Here is a 20,332-nt window from a genome sequence, read left to right on the forward strand (position 1 = left end):
GACTGCTACGGTCGCAGGTTCGAATCCTGCCTCGGGCATGGATGTGTGTGATGTTCTTAGGTTAGTTAGGTTTAAGTAGTTCTAAGTTCTAGGGGACTGATGACCTAAGATGTTAAGTCCCATAGTGCTCAGAGCCATTTGAACCATTTGTAAATGGAAACAAACCGTTGTTTTCCGTTGACACCGGACGTAAAATGAGAGTCGAGATGAGTACTGTTTGCTTGGGCTAGCTCCAGCTATACACTGGAAGAACGAAATTGCAAATATCTGCCCAGAAACCCAGCGGGAATACGCCTGACACTCTTAGAAGAGACACCCAGTATACAGGGTGAAGCGAAATTCGCGCACTCGGGCTTCGCAGCGCGACTCCTCACATGTCAGCGATAAAAAAATGTCTGCCATGAAATTTCGTCCGCGAGTACATCTGGCAGAAAAAGGACATAAAAGAGCGGAAATCATATGTATGCTAACTACCTCTGTCAGCACACATAAGTCGTGCTGTGGATTGGATAGAGTTTTGGGTCAGAATGCAGGAGGTCGAGGGTTCAATCCTGGGGTGGGACGCATTTTTGTTATTTACTAATTTCGGTCTGACATTTCATAATGTAATATACACCGTTTCTTAGGTCACATGTATCCTAAATTTACAACATTTTGTATCTCTGAATATAACAAATACGTGGTTAGACAAATAAGAAATAGACAGTTGAAACAAATGACCTGTCATAGGACAGAATAACTCCAAAAAAAAAAAAAAAATATGAATTTCGAGATGCAAAAGATAATAGCACAGTACAATAACACAACATCTACCTGTCATTTATACTACATTAATATGATCGCTCTAATATCGCACATTAGCAACCAGTGACCATAATAATGTCCGTATTAATGGCCGAATGACCTTCACAACAGAATGGTTGTCCTCAGAACAGCAGATGCTCAAAGCGACCTGTCTGCACGTGTAAACATTGCACAACGCGCCGGATCATATGGCTCTGGGCCCTTCGCAGCAAAGCTGCGTCCACAGTAACAAGAGCAGCAAGAACAAGCGCTACCAATTGCTCCATATGCGTCGGCGCAGTAGAGTATACGTGCTCCTTCAGGTGTCCCCAAAGGAAGAAATCCAGGGGATTTGCTCCTTCACGTGTCCCCACAGGAAGAAACCCAGGGGATTTAGTTCAGGTGAACGCGTTGGCCATGCAACTGGTCCTCCACAACCGAGCCATTTCCCTGGAAATGTTCTGTCCAAATACTGTCGCACATTAATTCCAGAGTGTGGAGGTACACCATCATGGTGGAACCATATCGTCTGCTGAACATGTAGTGGAAAATCTTCCAGCGCATCAGGCATGTAGTTGGAGAAGAATGCATACCTTCGTACAGTCAGTCGGTCAGGCAACATGTAGGGGCCCAAACACCTGTCGCCCAGTATTGCGGCCCAGACATTGTAATCAAAGTAAACTTGATATCCATGGTCGCGGGCAACGTGCAGGTTAACCTCACACCAACGGTGCTCATTGTGCATATTGAAGAGTGAATGCTGCTCCATCTGATCATATTACGGTGTTCAGGAAGTCAGCGTTGGATTCCTGTTGTTGTTGGAACCATTCACAGAATTGCGTCCGCTGATGGCGATCTGAAGGATGCAGGTGTTTCGTGAAAGCATAATGATAGGGATGCAGCCCATGCTCGTGCAGCACGTTAACGACCGTGCTTTGCGAGACACGCAGCTGCCTTGCTACGCTATGTGTACTTCGCTGAGGTTCTTTGTGTATGGCCTCCAGAAAAGCTTCCTCAGTAGCTGGAGTACGGCGAGTCCGTGGACGACCTCTGTCACGCGATGGTGGAAGGAGAGAACCTGACTCCCAAAGGCGCAGCTCCAGATGACGAAATACATTTTTATCTGGATGGCATCGACGAGGATATCTAGTAGCATATTCACAAGCGGCAACACCAGCCCGGTTATCAGATGCACCAAGGACCAGAAGGATATGCACATATTCATCGTTTGTGTATACCATACGTCTCCCGCATTGGTTTAGAGGTTTACAATGAGAAACTCGATGAATGTACGCATGTACATTGGAGCCTGTCATGGGCGCATTACTCCAATCGCAACTAGTCCCTGTCTGGTGGACAGCACATGCAGTATAAACACGCCGTCAGTCCTGCACACTGTTCCACCTGTTACCCCTCTGACAGATATTGTTCTGCATGATTCATACCAACACCGCTAACAGTGAAACGTTCGGTTTCGAATTACTCTGTTTCCCTGACAGTAACAGACGTGAAGCTCCCACAATCCCATCGATGGACTAATAATAATAACAATAATGCATTGAGATACGTACTAAACAGCATGCAGATACCAGACTCAATGTTGAAAGGCATAATTAGTGGTGATAACACATACAACTAGTAACAGAGTTAGGACATTATTCGCAAATCATGTTGCTAGTCCTACTGGTAACGTAAGGCCCTAACGAAATGTAATGGACCTGAATGAGGCAAAAATGATAGTTGGTACTAATCTGTGGGACCATTGGAGGAGGGTACAACGGAAACAGGTTTCGCGTCTAGCAGATGAAGTGGTGCGAATAAATTCACGCCCATGACGTGGAAAGGGCTTCTTTCAAAGCTGACCAATCTGCATTTCTACGATTGTATTATGCAAGTGCAAATGTTTCCTAGAGGACGCGCTGCAATCGCTGTTGATGATTAAGATGCCACATACCGTACCACCTGGACTATATATATCAAATAAAAAACATATGCCTCAAGCCAGGTTCGAATCATCGACCTCCTGCCTGCTAATCGTAAACTCTATCCACAGCACCAAGTGTACAGCACGACTCGCATAATGCTGACTGAGATAGTTACCACACATGTGGTAACAGTGTTGTCAGATTGTCACTCTTGAAACTCCTTTTCTGCTGGATGCACTCACCGTACGAAATTTAGTGAGAGACCTTTTTTTTTATCGCTGGCATGTGAGGAATCGTGCTGCGAAGCCCGAGTGCACAAATTTCGCTTCACCCTGTATATACACTCCCGGCCATTTAAATTGCTACACCAATAAGAAATGCAGACGATAAACGGGTATTCATTGGACAATTATACTAGAACTGACATGTGATTGCATTTTCACGCAATTTGGGTGCATAGATCCTGAGAAATCAGTACCCAGAACAATCACCTCCGGCCGTAATAACGGCTTTGATGCGCCTGGGCACTGAGTCAAACAGAGCTTGGATGGCATGTACAGGTACAGCTGCCCATGCAGCTTCAACACGATACCACAGTTCATCAAGAGTAGTGACTGGCGTATTGCGACGAGCCAGTTGCTCGGCCACCATTGACCAGACGTTTTCAATTGGTGAGAGACCTGGAGAATGTGCTGGCCAGAGCATCAGTTGAACATTTTCTGTATCCAGAAAGGCCCGTACAGGACCTACAACATGCGGTCGTGCATTATCCTGCTGAAAGGTAGCGTTTCGCAGGGATCGAATGAAGGGTAGATTCACGGGTCATAACACATCTGAAATGTAACGTCCACTGTTCAAAGTGCCGTCAATTCGAACAAGAGGTGACCGAGACGTGTAACCAATGGCACCCCATACCATCACGCCTGGTGATACGCCAGTATGGCGATGACGAATACACGCTTCCAATGTGCGTTCACCGCGATGTCGCCAAACACGGATGCGACTATCATGATGCTGTAAACAGAACCTGGATTCATCCGAAAAAATGACGTTTTGCCATTCTTGCACCCAGGTTCGTCGTTGAGTACACTATCGCAGGCGCCCCTGTCTGTGATGCAGCGTCAAGGGCAACCGCAGTCATGGTCTCCGAGCTGATACTCCATGCTGCTGCAAACGTCGTCGAACTGTTAGTGCAGATGGTTGTTGTCTTGCAAACGTCCCCATCTGTTTACTCAGGGATCGGGACGTGGCTGCACGATCCGTTACAGCCATGCGGATAAGATGCCTGTCATCTCGACTGCTAGTGGTACGAGGCCGTTGGGATCCAGCACGGCGTTCCGTATTACCCCCCTGAACCCACCGATTCCATATTCTGCTAACAGTAATCGGATCTCGACCAACGTGAGTAGCAATGTCGCGATACGATAGACCGCAATCGCGATAGGCTACAATCCGACCTTTATCAAAGTCGGAAATGCGATGGTACGCATTTCACCTCCTTACACGAGGCATCACAACAACGTTTCACCAGGCAACGCCGGTCAACTGCTGTTTGTGTATGAGAAATCGGTTGGAAACTTTCCTCGTGTCAGCACGTTGTATGTGTCGCCACCGGCGCCAACCTTGTGTGAATGCTCTGAAAAGCTAATCATTTACATATCGCAGCATCTTCTTCCTGTCGGTTAAATTTCGCCTCTGTATCACGTCATCTTCGTGGTGTAGCAATTTTAATGGCCAGTAGTGTGTAAAGGACGTGCGCGCACGCGCGCTGCGGCTTGTGCATGCTTGTGTGTGTGTGGGTGTGTGTGTGCGTGTGTGTGTGTGTTCATAATGTGCAATTTATTTCATAATCTCTTACACATTATTTACAACATATGCTCAAAATATTTGTTCCATTCAGTAGCTCATGCATGAGTTCGTTTTCATCATAACTCTGCAATTTACAGTTAAGTGCCTGGCAGAGGTTTTGTCGAACCACCTTCAAGCTATTTCTCTACTGTTCCACTCTCTAACGGCGCACGGGAACAACGAACACTTAAATCTTTGAGTACGAGCTCTGACTTCTCTTATGTTAGTATGATGATCATTTCTCCGTATGTAGGTGAGTGCCAAAAAAATATTTTTGCACTCGGAGGAGGGAGTTGATGAATGAAATTTCATGAGAAGATTCTACCGCAACGATAAACGCCTTTGATTAATGTTTGCCACCCCAGTTCGACTTAGCATATTCCTGAACTCTCTCCCCTATTTCGCGATAATACGAAACGAGTTACCGTTCGTTGAACTTTTTCGATGTCGTCCATCAGTCCAGTAACTCGCAGTCTTGGGCTTGCTTTCCCCACGACGTTATCTATGTGATTGTTCCAATTTAAGTTATTCGTAATTGTTATCCCTAAGTATTTAGTTGAATTTACGACCTTTAAATTTGTGTGGTTTACCGTGCAACCGAAATTTAACGGATTTCTTTCATCATCCCGTTTCGCACCATACAGATGTCTTGTTTAAATCATTCTGCAATGGTTTTGATCATGTGATAACTTTTCAAGACGGTAGGTGATAGCATCGTCTGCAAACAATCTAAGAGAACTGCTCTTACTGTCACCTAAATTGTTTATGTATAGCAGGAAGGGCAGAGGGCCTGTAACAGTTTCTTATGGAACCTCAGATGTTACTTCTGCTTTACTCGATGACTTTCCCTCAGTTACTACGAACTGTGGCCTTTCTGAGAGAGAATCACGAATGTAGTCGCGCAGCTGAGTAGTCCATACCTAGACAATTTGGTTAGATGTTGCTTGTGAGGAACAGTATCCAAAGCGTTCTGCAAATCTAAAAGTGTGGAATCAACTTCCTCTGTCGAAAGTCCGCAGCTCGTGGTCGTGTGGTAGCGTTCTCGCTTCCCGCACCCGGGTTCCTGTGTTCGATTCCCGGCGGGGTCAGGGATTTTCTCTGCCTCGTGATGACTGGGTGTTGTGTGATGCCCTTAGGTTAGTTAGGTTTAAGTACAGGGCTATTACAAATGATTGAAGCGATTTCACAGCTCTACAATAACTTTATTATTTGAGATATTTTCACAATGCTTTGCACACACATACAAAAACTCAAAAAGTTATTTTAGGCATTCACAAATGTTCGATATATGCCCCTTTAGTGATTCGGCAGACATCAAGCCGATAATCAAGTTCCTCCCACACTCGGCGCAGCATATCCCCATCAATGAGTTCGAAAGCATCGTTGATGCGAGCTCGCAGTTCTGGCACGTTTCTTGGTAGAGGAGGTTTAAACACTGAATCTTTCACATAACCCCACAGAAAGAAATCGCATGGGGCTAAGTCGGGAGAGCGAGGAGGCCATGACATGAATTGCTGATCATGATCTCCACCACGACCGATCCATCGGTTTTCCAATCTCCTGTTTAAGAAATGCCGAACATCATGATGGAAGTGCGGTGGAGCACCATCCTGTTGAAAGATGAAGTCGGCGCTGTCGGTCTCCAGTTGTGGCATGAGCCAATTTTCCAGCATGTCCAGATACACGTGTCCTGTAACGTTTTTTTCGCACAAGAAAAAGGGGCCGTAAACTTTAAACCGTGAGATTGCACAAAACACATTAACTTTTGGTGAATTGCGAATTTGCTGCACGAATGCGTGAGGATTCTCTACCGCTCAGATTCGCACACTGTGTCTGTTCACTTCACCATTAAGAAAATATGTTGCTTCATCACTGAAAACAAATTTCGCACTGAACGCATCCTCTTCCATGAGCTGTTGCAACCGCGCCGAAAATTCAAAGCGTTTGTCATCCGGTGTCAGGGCTTGTAGCAATTGTAAACGGTAAGGCTTCTGCTTTAGCCTTTTCCGTAAGATTTTCCAGACCGTCGGCTGTGGTACGTTTACCTCCCTGCTTGCTTTATTCGTCGACTTCCGCGGGCTACGCGTCAAACTTGCCCGCACGCGTTCAACCGTTCTTCGCTCACTGCAGGCCGACCCGTTGATTTCCCCTTACAGAGGCATCTAGAAGCTTTAAACTGCGCATACCATCGCCGAATGGAGTTAGCAGTTGGTGGATCTTCGTTGAACTTCGACCTCAAGTGTCGTTGCACTGTTATGACTGACTGATGTGAGTGGATTTCAAGCACGACATACGCTTTCTCGGCTCCTGTCGCCATTTTGTCTCACTGCGCTCTCGATCGCTCCGGCGGCAGAAACCTGAAGTGCGGCTTCAGCCGAACAAAACTTTGAGTTTTTCTACGTATCTGTGGTGTGTCGTGACAATATGTCAATGAATGGAACTACAGTGAATTTATGAAATCGCTTCAATCATTTGTAATAGCCCTGTAGTTCTAAGTTCTAGGGGACTGATGACCATAGATGTTAAGTCCCAGTGCTCAGAGCCATCCTCTGTCGAAAGCAGACATTATTTCGCGAGAGTAAAGAGCTAGTTCTGTTTCCATGGAACGATATTTTCTGAATTTGTGTTGACAGTTTGTCAATAAATCGTTTTCTTCGGGGTAGTTCATAATGTCTGAACACAGTATGTGTTCCAGAATCCTACCGCAAATCGACGTTAGTGACACGGGTCTGTAATTCAGCGGATTACTCACATTTCCTTTTTTCGGTACTGGTATGACTTGAGCAACTTTCAAGTCCTTAGATCTTTCGACGAGCGAGCTGTTGTGTATGATTACTAAGTATGTAATTATTGTGTCAGCATACTATGAGAGGAACTTATATACAGCCGGGGTCGGAGGCCTTGCCTTTATTGCGTGTTTTAAGCTTTCTCCATGTTTCAGGCCACTTTGCGAAACGCATTGGTACTGATGCTCATCTCCTTTGTTATGTTATACTTTAGTTCCACTAGTGTGCGCGGTCTGTTTCCATGCACCCTTTTTGTAAAGCAGACCCACAAGAAAAAGCCTGTAGGAGTATCGGTACTACGCGCGGGCCATAATCCTTTGGATATGATTCGATCACCAAAAAATTAGTTTAAGAAATGTATTGTTTCATTAGATGTGTGACATTTGGCATTGCCCTGCTTCAACCAGCAATAAAGTTTATATGCCTTAAGAAGCGAAATAAACTGTGGAATGACGTCTTGGACTCAACACTGTTCGCTGTAATATAAAACAAAATGGTGCTCGCTGCACGGATACGCTATACGGCACACCACACACCAATTTTCTAATAGTGCAAGGCGTTTTATTAAAAAGCTTGTGGATTTTCGGTTGCCCAAATTCTTGTGTTCTGACTCCTCACTTATCAATTATCGTGTGATAACGCTGCATCAATGAAGAAAACAGTCCAGTTCTGCTGTTCCACAGATGTCAATAAATGAGCGAAACCACACGACAGAGCGAGGTGGCGCAGTGGTTAACATACTGGACCCGCATTCGGGAGGACAACGGTTCAAACCCGCGTCCGGCCATCCTGATTTAGGTTTTCCGTGATTTCCCTAAATCGCTTCAGGCAAATGCCGGGATGGTTCCTTTGAAAGGGCACGGCCGACTTCCTTCCCTTCCTTAATCAGATGGGACGATGACCTCGCTGTTTGGTTCTGTTTGGTCCCCTCCCTCAAATCAGCCGACCCACCAAACCATACGCTAGACATTTGTCTTGCCCCGGCGCCTTCAATTCCTGGCATCTACGAACATGATATGCATGAAATCTTAACTTCCGCATCGCTTCCTGAGAGCTATCGAATGAGATTCGAGATTTGACCCACAGATTCCTCAAAGATTTTGAAGACGAACACAGCGTCACATCTCTCACCTCAGCCAGTTTAACGACCATAAAAATGGCCGATCTCCAGAGTCTTTCTCTGCAACAGATCCGCATTCCCTGAAACGGGAGGTTATCGTCGTTATTGTTAAATTGATCTGAACTGCGGCATCTGGACATATCCCATGAAATTCTTTTACAACATACGCGTACAAACAACTGACAAAGACCTGTTTTACATAGAAAACTCGTTGTTCTTGGGCAAACGACGTATTTACCAAGAACTGAACTGCACAATACTGCATACGTCATGTGACTTGTACTCGTTACATCGGCATCTTTGTTTTTTATCGGCAATAACCTGTGGTGCTAGTCTGCGCTGTCTGATCGAATGAATGCAGTGTAACTGCTATTAACAGACATATTGATTTTCGTTTTCACGACTTTCTGACCGCACTGTAAAGAACTAAAGTTACACAGTAATACCGGCAGTTCTATTCTGGATATGTGGGCACAATATTATCAAGTCGTTTTATTAGCTGTGGAAATAGAAGTTTCACATATACGCTCTGTTGTAATAACTTACATTATGTCTTCCTCTTTGTGGGAAACATTGCCATGTAACATCCGCAGCAGCCTCCGCAGCCGCAGTTACCAACCCTAGACAGTGCGACTGTTCTAAAGGTTGCCAGTTCGAATTCTCGTGGTAGAAGAAATTTCTGATAACGTGTAATTGGATGTCAAGGTTTGGCTTGCAAGTCAGTAGAATACTGAGTAGTCTTTAATGAGTAGTCTTTAATGAGCCTGAACAACACGTGTAGAACTACTAGAGCATGTACAACAACTCCAAAATACTGCATTGGTATGCCTAGTTACCAGCCGAAGTCTGGATCTGCTATAGTAAAGCTAGAACGGAAACGACGACTTACTGCTGCTCTTTTCCGTTTTGAAAACTATGTCACAGTCGTGGAACACATTCCACTTTCCTGATGGAAGATAAATTGATTTCGTCTTCCCTCATAAATTATCTTCATCAAACAAATATATGTAGACACAACCTCACAATTCACGATGGAAATTGTCAATGTAGACGAAAGAGCATAAATTTCCTTTAATTTACCTTAATGTTGTGAGGTGATGTGATCACAGACAATGTGTCTGTCCACATCATTCACGCTTCGATTACTTTCGAATTTCTCCCCCTTAGACTTCTCGAATTATACCATTAGACCTTTTTATAACTTCTGTAAGTAGTACTATTTCATTGAGTGAATTCCGTGTCATTCTTGGCATAATATGCTGTTGTTGTCTGCATCAATTCTCGTGTTCTCTCTGGAACTATGGTAGATCTGTCGCTAGATCTGTCGCTATAATACTTGGAAAGTCTCCGGTGATATCCAATAGAATGGTAGTTCTGCTGCTAGTTGCCGAGTTTATCTATCAAGTTCTAAAGAACCTATTAAGGAACACGAACACCACACGCAGCTAAAACGAAGTCTAATCTGCGGTAAGGGAACATAGCGAGAACAGTGGCCTTGACACTGATTTCAAGAACGTATGTGCACTGGCTACGGAAACCAACATATAGAAGAAAATTCCGAGAAGCAAGTGAAATTTCATAGAACGAATTTAACTTCAATAGAAAGGACGGCTATAGGCTTTCGGCTTCGTAGCTGCCTGTCATCAAGGAAGTGAATACGCGGCCGCGGTGTGTGCGAACAATCCAAATAACGCCTAGGAAACCACCTCTGGGAACAATGATAGTATTGTTAAACATTCCCCCCCCCCCCCCCTCCCTCTTACTCTGCCCGTCTCGTTTTTATCCAAAGACGGTTGCCCACCGATAGTAGGGGGAAGATTTTTAACCAATAATTCTTCTCCAGCATAAGTGCGATCGTATAGAAGAAATATGAATCGGCCTGACAACCCAGAAGATTTCACATTCACTTTGTTTCTACAGTTCCTCATTCCCGAGAATATTAAACCTCTTTGATAATATTAACTTTCATCTTCTCGTATATTTAGCTTCTGTCATTCATCATTCATTTACGTTAGCCCTTAACAATGTGGTGTGTTGTTCCATCGAAAATCTTGCCGACATGTACAATTATAGATTTTGAATCGTTTTACAGCTGACACGTCATTCACGGTTTCGTTATAGTTTCAAAGAATGTCATTAACGTCACTTTTAATTTTGTAGTAATACGCTATTATATTCTTACAGAAACACAGGAAAGGCATTGCTCTGCAGTTGAGAGACTGATTAATATTTGTTCGGTGATATAAATTTTTTTAGCAAATCGTTACCAACCAAGAATAAAAAAGTCCTGCTTCAACAAATGCTGACAACTAGCTGATATTAGATGCAAACATATTTCAATGAACGACGTGTCTGTGTGTCTAAGTTACAGAAACAAGTTTCAGTTAGCATTTTTTATTCCTGAGTTTGTATTGGGTTGCTGCATAAGTTCGTAGCGTTTTTGTTTTTCATCTTGGTATTCCGGTTGCTGTGGACTTATTTATCGATTTTGCCGGTCGTGGTGGTCGAGCGGTTCTAGGCGCTTCAGTCCGGAACCGAGCTACTGCTAAGGTCGCAGGTTCGAATCCTGTCTCGGGCATGGTTGTGTGTGATGTCCTTAGGTTAGTTAGGTTTATGTAGTTCTAAGTTCTAGGGGACTGACGACCTCAGATGTTAGGTCCCATAGTGCTCAGAGCCATTTGAACCATTTATTTATCGATTGTAATTTTTTATGTGTAGTTCACTGTTGTTATTCGAGTTAGCGTATTGTCATTTCATCATTTGGAGATAGTAAGTGGAGCTCTGAATGCTAGACAACAGAGTACCAAGTAGAGAAATTGGAACGTTTCCGGCATAATTACGCTTATGTTTGAGTTCAGTAGAGGGCTGTCGGGGCAGATAGTGTCGGAAGTTCCATGCGGCTTTCCGCGGATGATGCTGTAGTATACAGAGAAGTTGCAGCATTAGAAAATTGCAGCGAAATGCAGGAAGATCTGCAGTGGATAGGCACTTGGTGCAGGGAGTGGCAACTGACCCTTAACATAGGCAAATGTAATGTATTGCGAATACATAGAAAGAAGGATCCTTTATTGCATGATTATATGATAGCGGAACAAACAGTGGTAGCAGTTACTTCTGCAAAATATCTGGGAGAATGCGTACGGAACGATTTGAAGTGGAATGATCATATAAAATTAATTGTTGGTAAGGCGTGTGCCAGGTTGAGATTCATTGGGAGAGTCCTTAGAAAAAGTGGTCCATCAACAAAGGAGGTGGCTTACAAAACACTCGTTCGACCTGTACTTGAGTATTGCTCATCAGGGTGGGATCCGTACCAGATCGGGTTGACAGAGGAGATAGAGAAGATCCAAAGAAGAGCGGCGCGTTTCGTCCGTTTCGTCACAGGCTTATTCGGTAAGCGTGATAGCGTTACGGAGATGTTTAGCAAACTCAAGTGACAGACTCTGCAAGAGAGGCGCTCTGCATCGCGGTGTAGCTTGCTGTCCAGGTTTCGAGAGGGTGCGTTTCTGGATGAGGTATCGAATATATTGCTTCCCCCTACTTATACCTCCCAAGGAGATCACGAATGTAAAATTAGACAGATTCGAGCGCGCACGGAGGCTTTCCGGCAGTCGTTCTTCCCGCGAACCATACGCGACTGGAACAGGAAAGGGAGGTAATGACAGTGGCACGTAAAGTGCCCTCCGCTACACACCGTTGGGTGGCTTGCGGAGTATAAATGTAGATGTAGAACGGAGGCAACCAGAAACATTTGCGTGTATGGGGAAAATGCCATTGGACAGAGAACTGCAAGAAAATGGTTTTCTCGTTTTGAAATTTGGAAATCTCTGGTAAGGTCTCATGGCACCAAACTTCTGTCCCTAAGCTTACGGTTACTAAGCTTACACACTATTTTAATCTAACTTAAACTAACTTACGCTAAGGACGACAAACACACACCCATGCCCGAGGGAGGACTCGAACCTCCCACAGGGGGAGCCGCGCGAACCGTGGCAAGGCGCCTAAGACGGCGCGGCTACCCCGCGCGGCTTTTCTCGTTTTGAGGAGGATCGTTTTGACATTAGTGACTCTCCACGTTCAGGAAGACATTCGTGGTTTGATGAAGATCGTTTAAACTTATTAATCCTCAATGATCCCCGTCATTGTTCTCGAGAACTGGCTGATGTGATGAATTGTGGTCACTCCATGATCGTGTGACATTTTTATACAATGTGGAAGTTTCAAAAACGAGTGTATGGGTACCGCGTGCTCTAAGCCAAAATCACAAAAATCAGCTGGTGGCTATACGTGCATCTGTGCTTGCTCGTCATCAGTTGGCTCGTGAACAATACCGACCATTTCTATCCTGTAACGTCATGAGAAATGTTATTTTTATATGCTAATAGAGGGAAAAGAAAGGAATGGTTGAGCCCAAACAAGGCAGCAACACCTCGTACAAAGACCCGCGCGCATCGACGAAAGAAAATGTTATGCGTTTGGTGGAACAGCGACGGTGTGGCATACAACGAATTGCTTCCCTGAGGTGTAACCATCACTGCTGACACTTACCGTCAACAATTGAGACATCTTGAAAACCAGTCCAGGAACAACGACCAGGAAGACTGAGCGAAGACAATCTGAGCAGCCGTCTGCAGATGACGCTGTCGTTTATCGACTAACAAGATCATCAGAAGACCAAAACAAACTGCAAACCGAATTAGAAAAGATATCTGAATGGTGCGAAAAGTGGCAGTTGACGCTAAATAACGAAAAGTGTGAGGTCACCCACATCAGTGCTAAAAGAAACTCGTTAAACTTCAGTTACACGATAAATCAGTCTAATCCAAAAGCCGTAAATTCAACTAAATACCTAGATATTACAATTACGAACAGCTTCAATTTGGAAGGAACACATAGAAAATGTTGTGGGGAAGACTAACCAAAGACTGCGTTTTATTGGCAGGACACATAGAAAATGTAACAGATCTACTAAGGAGACTGCCTACACTACGCCTGTCCGCCCTCTTTTAGAATACTGCTGCGCGGTGTGGGATCCTTAGCAGATAGGACTGACGGAGTACATTGAAAAAGTTCAAAGAGAGGCAGCACGTTTTGTATTATCGCGAAATATGGGAGAGTGTGTCACAGAAATGATACAGGATTTGGGGTGGACATCATTAAAAAAAAAAGGCGTTTTTCGTTGCGACGGAATCTTCTCACGGAATTCCAATCACCAACTTTCTCCTCCGAATGCGAAAATATTTTGTTGACACCGACCTACATAGGGAGGGACGATCACCAAGATAAAATAAGGGAAATCAGAGCTCGTACGGAAAGATATAGGTGTTCATTCTTTCCGCGCGCTGTACGACATTGGAATAACAGAAAATTGTGAAGGTGGTTCGATGAACCTTCTGCCAGGCACTTAAATGTGATTTGCAGAGTATCCATGTAGATGTAGTTAGCTCTATGAGTTCTTAACCTCAAAACCATGTGATTTCTACAGCCGCGGAATCTAAAAGTTACCCCAGCCTTGGCAGACTGTTATAAACAGTGAAGGAGACTATTTGTTGATGACTAAAGTCTATTTATCTTTGTGTTTATTAAACTTGTGAAGAAACGCTATGAATTTAACGTACCAACTTAATAGACAGAAAGAAAGTATTTTGATGTAAAAAGTAACAATAGTCAAAAAATTTAGGGATTACTGCGGAGAGGACCTGCTTTCTATTGGGGTACCACAATACGTTTATAGCCTCCATGAAGGCTTAAAGCGAGGTGACTCAGCATCGTGAGGTCAGCTGGGAAGCAGCTCGAATAAACAAACAGAGCCGCAGCTATTCATATGCAGACCACGACAACTGAAGGGCGAAGAGGTATTCGTGGCTGCAGCCGAGACCGCTGAGCGCAGTCGCACGTGGGCGGTGTTCAGCAGACAGGGGCGAGCGCAAAGGCCGAAACCCAGGAATCTAACTGGTCTGCAGGAGAGTGTCTGTGAAGTCTGGAAGGTGGGAGACGAGATACCGGCAGAATTAAAACCTGGGGAGGCGCCTTGACTCGTGCTTGGATAGCTCAGTTGGTAGAGCACTTGCCCGCGAACGGCAAAGGTCCCGAGTTCACGTCTCGGTCCTGCACACAGTTTTAATCTGGCAGGAATTTTCATATCAGCACACACTCCGCTGCAGAAAGGAAATGTTATTCAGGATCTCCGCAAATAGACTGTTACTAAATCTAGACAAAGGACAGTACACGATGCGGTACATCACCCACCCTCCTCCTCACAAATGAAACAGGGAAGTTCATAAATAACATGGAGTTTACTAAAATTTACAATACGCATCCTAATAAGAACGTAAAATGGAAAACACATCTAGGTCAGTGACTTCCGTGCCGGCCGTGGTGACCGAGCTTTTCTAGGCGCTCAATCCGGAACCGCGCGACTGCTACGGTCGCAGGTTCGAATCCTGCCTCGGGCATGGATGTGTGTGTTGTCCTTAGGTTACTCAGGTTTAAGTAGTTCTAAGTTCTAGGGGACTGATGACCACAGATGTTAAGTCCCATAGTGCTCAGAGCCATTTGAACCAGTGACTTCTGCTATGCGAGTAGAAACAAACTTTGGGGATGGAAATGTCGAAAAACCGATTAATTTAATTTATACTTATTAGTATCTTGCGGTGTAATATTATAGGGCGACTTCGTTAAAGTAAGAAGTGCTCATTGTCAAAAAAGTGTGACAGGGATAATGTGCGGTGCTCATTTGCAGTCGTCTTGTAGGCAGCTCTTTACACAACTGGAAAATCTCGCGGAAGCGCTAATTTCATTCTCAAAACACGTAGAAGCTATAGACCCCCACATAAACAAAATTTTAATAATTAAAATAAGTCTCATTTATTGTTCCATTCCAGCTGTACCTTTTTAATTAGATTACATGATTCGATCACTCTGGATAATCTTCAGATCTGAGTACTTGCGTCAGCAACCCGTCGTGCCCACTCAGACCCATATATCGGAGTACATATCGGAGTTAATTTTTCACATTTGAGGTCCTGTGTCTGCAACCGACCTCCTGCTGTTCATTTCCCTCTTACCCTTCCTTTCAGCGAACTCACTAAATGCTACAGCAAAATCAGTCCCACATATTTCAATTTTCAGCAATTTTTCTTATCTGTCACGTCGTGTGCAACTTCGTACTCAGTAGTAAGGAGAGGTGGGCTACAGAGCGGTGTTACAGCTGTCACCGAAGCAAAACTGGACAGAAGCAGAAACAATTAGCGAAGAAGTTAACACAGTAAACAGAACATTCATATGTATTTCTCCAAGTGTACGAAGGCTCAAAAAAATGGTTCAAATGGCTCTTAGCCCCATGGGATTTAACTTCTGAGGTCATCAGTTCCCTAGAACTTAGAACTACTTAAACCTCACTAACCTAAGGACATCACACACATCCATGCCCGAGGCAGAATTCGAACCTGCGTCCGTAGCGGCAGGGGCGGTTCCAGACTGTAGCGCCTAGAACCGCTCGGCCACTCTGGCCGGCTACGAAGGCTCATTACAAACAGTGCAGTAAGGAGCAGAGTCCAGCTCTCATTGTAAACAAGGATGAGACTCTCTGAACTAAAGCACGAAAGATGGCGTCGGAGAGCGACTAGGCGGCGTCTGAGTAGCATCAAGCAGCGAAGAGGCTCCAAGTCCGAGTGGACTGTGTGGCTGCCGCCGGTCATCCTATGTCGCAGCGACAGAGGCCGCTCGTAGTCCAGGGCCGCTGGAGGCTTGGCTCAACAGGCGTGCTCCACTGGTTCTGTCGGATTCAGCATTTTTGCCATCAGCATCTGATGGAAACTTGTGATTCCGTCGCCACCTTTGAGACGCCAGCAGGGTAGTATCGGTACGTGATACCACAGATTGATTTCATTTCTGTTTGTTCATTTATTCATAGACGCTTTTAGATTTATAGCAAATGTCCCACCAGCTTCTCACTCCTTGTAAGAGTTAAGTATAGACTTTAATTCATCTATTTAAGACCTTCCATCGACTTCTATATCACCATTTATGGCCGTCCTATCACTCTCACTCCCACCCTCAAGTATCTTGGCGTCACCCTTGACCGTCGCCTCTCCTGGACCCCCAGTCTCTGGACTGTCCAAGCACGGTCCCGACTCCGTCTCTTCAAGCTCCTTTCTGGCCGCACGTAGTGTCTGGACTCCTCCACCATCCTCCACACCTATAAATCCCTCATCCACCCTATGCTCTGCTACGCTCATACCGCTTGGATCTCCGCCCCTCCTACCTTTTACAAATCCCTTCAAATCCTAGAACGCCATGCGCTCCGCCTCGCCTATCACATCTGCCTCCCAACCCCCACGCGGATCCTATATGAGCTCATCCCGTTCCCGCACCTCCTCCTTTTCCTTGAACAGATACGGATCCTCTACACCTCTCGCAAACTTGATCCCCCTCACTCGCTTGTCTCTCCCATCCTCTCCCACCCCTGTCCACTGCCGTGCCTGCATTCCCACATCCCACCTGCTCTCCATCTCTCCACTCTCCATACCCTCGCCCAAGGTGACTTCCACCAACTCCCCCTCCCTGATGATGCCCTCCTCCCCTCCATCTACCCCTCCTACCAACTTTGATCCTCCCCATCCACCTTTTATGTTTTTTTCCCCAAGGGCACCCTCTCTCCTCTCTCTCCCTTCTCTCCCTCCTCCCTTCCTCGTTCCCTCCTCTCCCCTGGGCTTCCCCAACCCCCTACCTTCTTTCCCCCCATCTCCTCTGCCACTGGCATCTACATCCTCCCCTCTCCCTCCTCCCCCACCTTTCACCTTTTGGCAGGTCCCCAGACTCGTACATGTAACGTGAACATTCGTGCGCCGGAGGTCGTCGCCAGTGTTTTGTGTGTGCCATCGTGTTAGTGATTCCGTGTTTCGTCATTTGTACTCCTTCGTTCACGTGTGCCGTTTCTGTTGTCTCTATTAGTGTACGAGTGCTGCACGTATTTCTTTAGATGCTGCACCTGTGAACGACTTCATGTATTTTAAGTTTGTGTGTCTACTCTTGTCTAGCCACCGGGCTGTTTCGTTTTTCGATGTCTCAACTTGTAATAAATGTATTATCTGTGGTCGAAAAGCAGCGTAATATTGCCGCTGCGGGCGTACCTTTGCGTAAGTTGTCAAAATAACAATAAAGGAAGGAAAAAAAGACCTTCCTCGTTCGCTCCATATACCCCTCCTATCTGATCTAATCCTCCCCTTCTCTTCCTCCCCCCATTTCCTCCAGAGCTCCCTCTCTCCTTCACCTTCCTTTCTCCCTCTCTCCTCCTCTGTCCCAGTATCCCACTCCCTCCCCCTCCTCCCTCCCCAGGCTTCGACACCCAACCCTACCCTCTCCCCTCCCCTCCCCTCACCCTCCCTTTCTCCCATTGGCTTCTTCCCTGCACCCTCCTTCCCCCCCTACCTGTCCTCCCCCCCCCCCCTGGTGGCAGCCCCCCCCCCTGTGTTCAGTGTTGTCAGCGCTGAAGATCGTCGCCAGTGTTTTGTGAAACAGTGTTTTTCGTCGTTACTTTGCGTCAGCGTTCACTTCGGTGTGCTCCTTCGTTCGGTGGACAACTGACTGCCTTCGTCTGTGAGCTCTGTTGACCTTGCTTATGTGTCATGTGCCGTCCACCAAACGCCTCCATCACATTCTTTTGTATACCAAACACTCATGTCTATCTGTTTTTATGTCTTCCTGTACGATTTCTGTTATTCTATAGGCCTAAGAGCGGCGTCTGTAAGCCGCTGCCGGCCCCCCTTTGTATCAAAGAGATTTACAATAAAGGAAAAAAATTTAAACCTGTTCATTTAATGCCTATCCACCGTTATTTACTATAACAGCTAGTTGCAAAGGTGTTCAGGATTTTCTTGTCTACTTGCCTCTCTGTTGATGTTTCACTTGCATGCAATAATCTATTCAAAAGTCACTTTCTGAACTATAAGCTAATGTTTTGTCACCTGAAGAACACATGTATCGCCATGTACATGTTCTCTGCTTGCTCATATAGAATAATCTAATTTCAGTCATAAGACATTTGTTCATCTCTTCTCATGTAGCTTTATGATAAATTGCCATTTTCATTCTCCTTGTGGTTTCTGTTCTGCTTTCCTTCCTTTCTTTTAGATTCTGGATAACTCAAATACTGGATGGGACAACTTGTCCACCTCATCGCCTCATCAACATTTATTCCACCTTCCTTTCTTGTTTTCAGCGAGAAGGCTGTATCATCCATGGAAAAGGTATAGAAATGTATTCCCCACTCACTTTGGGGATAAATTTTTCTGTAGTGCCATCGCTACTCGACAAAGAACTAAATAACAGTGCTGTACAACACTATCTCACAGTCTTCTTAATATGAGATTGCTATTCTTGGTTTCTTACTTTCATGATTCCAAATTGATTTTTGCTAGTACTAATTATAACTATAGTATCTGAACTTCACTTTTATTTTCTTCTCAATTTCAATTCCATGTTGTGCTTTGTGTCATCGACTTCTTTTTCCTGCCCACAATATACACATAACCTCAAACTTTAATCCTACAGAAAAATGAACAGGACCTCTTTGTAACAAACCTAATGTCGTTAATTTCCATAGTGGAATACGTTTTCGCTAAACGCTGTTTAGCGAATTATTCGAGAAAAACATACAAAAGTGACCTTCCAACGCAGTTTTCTTGAGCAACTCGAAAGCCGTTCTTCTCAATTTCAGTTCCATGTTGTGCTTTGTGTCATCGACTTCTTTTTCCTGCCCACAATATACACATAACCTCAAACTTTAATCCTACAGAAAAATGAACAGGACCTCTTTGTAACAAACCTAATGTCGTTAATTTCCATAGTGGAATACGTTTTCGCTAAACGCTGTTTTCGAATTATTCGAGAAAAACATACAAAAGTGACCTTCCAACGCAGTTTTCTTGAGCAACTCGAAAGCCGTTGCTTTCAGCGAAAACGTATCCAAGTAAAAAATTTAACAACATTAACTTACGAAAAGGTCCCATTCATTTTTTCTCTGGGAGTAATTGTTTGCGTGATATCAAATTTCGCACATGGCTTGTGAAGGTGTTATGGATTCCATAAAACCCGTAGGTACGGACAGCTGATTATACACTGAAGAGCCAAAGAAACTGGTACAACAGCCTAATATGGTGTAGGGCCTACGCGAGCACCCTGAAGGGCCACAACACGACGTGGCATGGTCTCGGCTAATGTCTGAAGTAGTGCTGGAGGGAACTGACACCGTGAATCTTGCAGGGCTGTCCATAAATCCGTAAGAGGGCTGTCCATAAATCCGTAAGAGTACGAGGGGGTGCAGATTTCTTCTGAACAGCACGTTGCAAAGCATCCCGGATATGCTCAGTAATGTTCATACCTGGAGACTTTGGTGGCAAGCGAAAGTGTTTAAATTCAGAAGTGTGTTGCTGGAGCCACTCTGCATGTATTCTGAACGTTTGGGATGTCGCATTGTCTGCAGGAATTACCCAAGTCTTTCGGAATGCACAATGGACATGAATGGATGCAGGTGAGCAGACAGGATACTTACGTACGTGTCACCTGTCAGAGTCATATCTAGACGTGTCATGGGTCCTAATACTCACGACACACTCGTGAAATGGTAGTACGGGAAAATCCCCATTTCATCGCTATCTCGGAGATGCTGTGTCCCATCGCTTGTGCGCCGACTATAACACTAAATCTTGGTAACCTGCCATTGTAGCAGCAGTAAGCGAGCTAACAACTGCGCCAGACACTTGTTGTCTTATATAGGCGTTGCCGACCGCAGCGCAGTATTCTGCCTGTTTACATATCTCTGTATTTGAATGCTCATGGCTGCACCAGTGTGTGTGTGTGTGTGTGTG

Source organism: Schistocerca serialis, chromosome 2 (assembly GCF_023864345.2).
Source record: "Schistocerca serialis cubense isolate TAMUIC-IGC-003099 chromosome 2, iqSchSeri2.2, whole genome shotgun sequence".
In the NCBI taxonomy this organism is placed as follows: Eukaryota; Metazoa; Arthropoda; class Insecta; order Orthoptera; family Acrididae; genus Schistocerca; species Schistocerca serialis.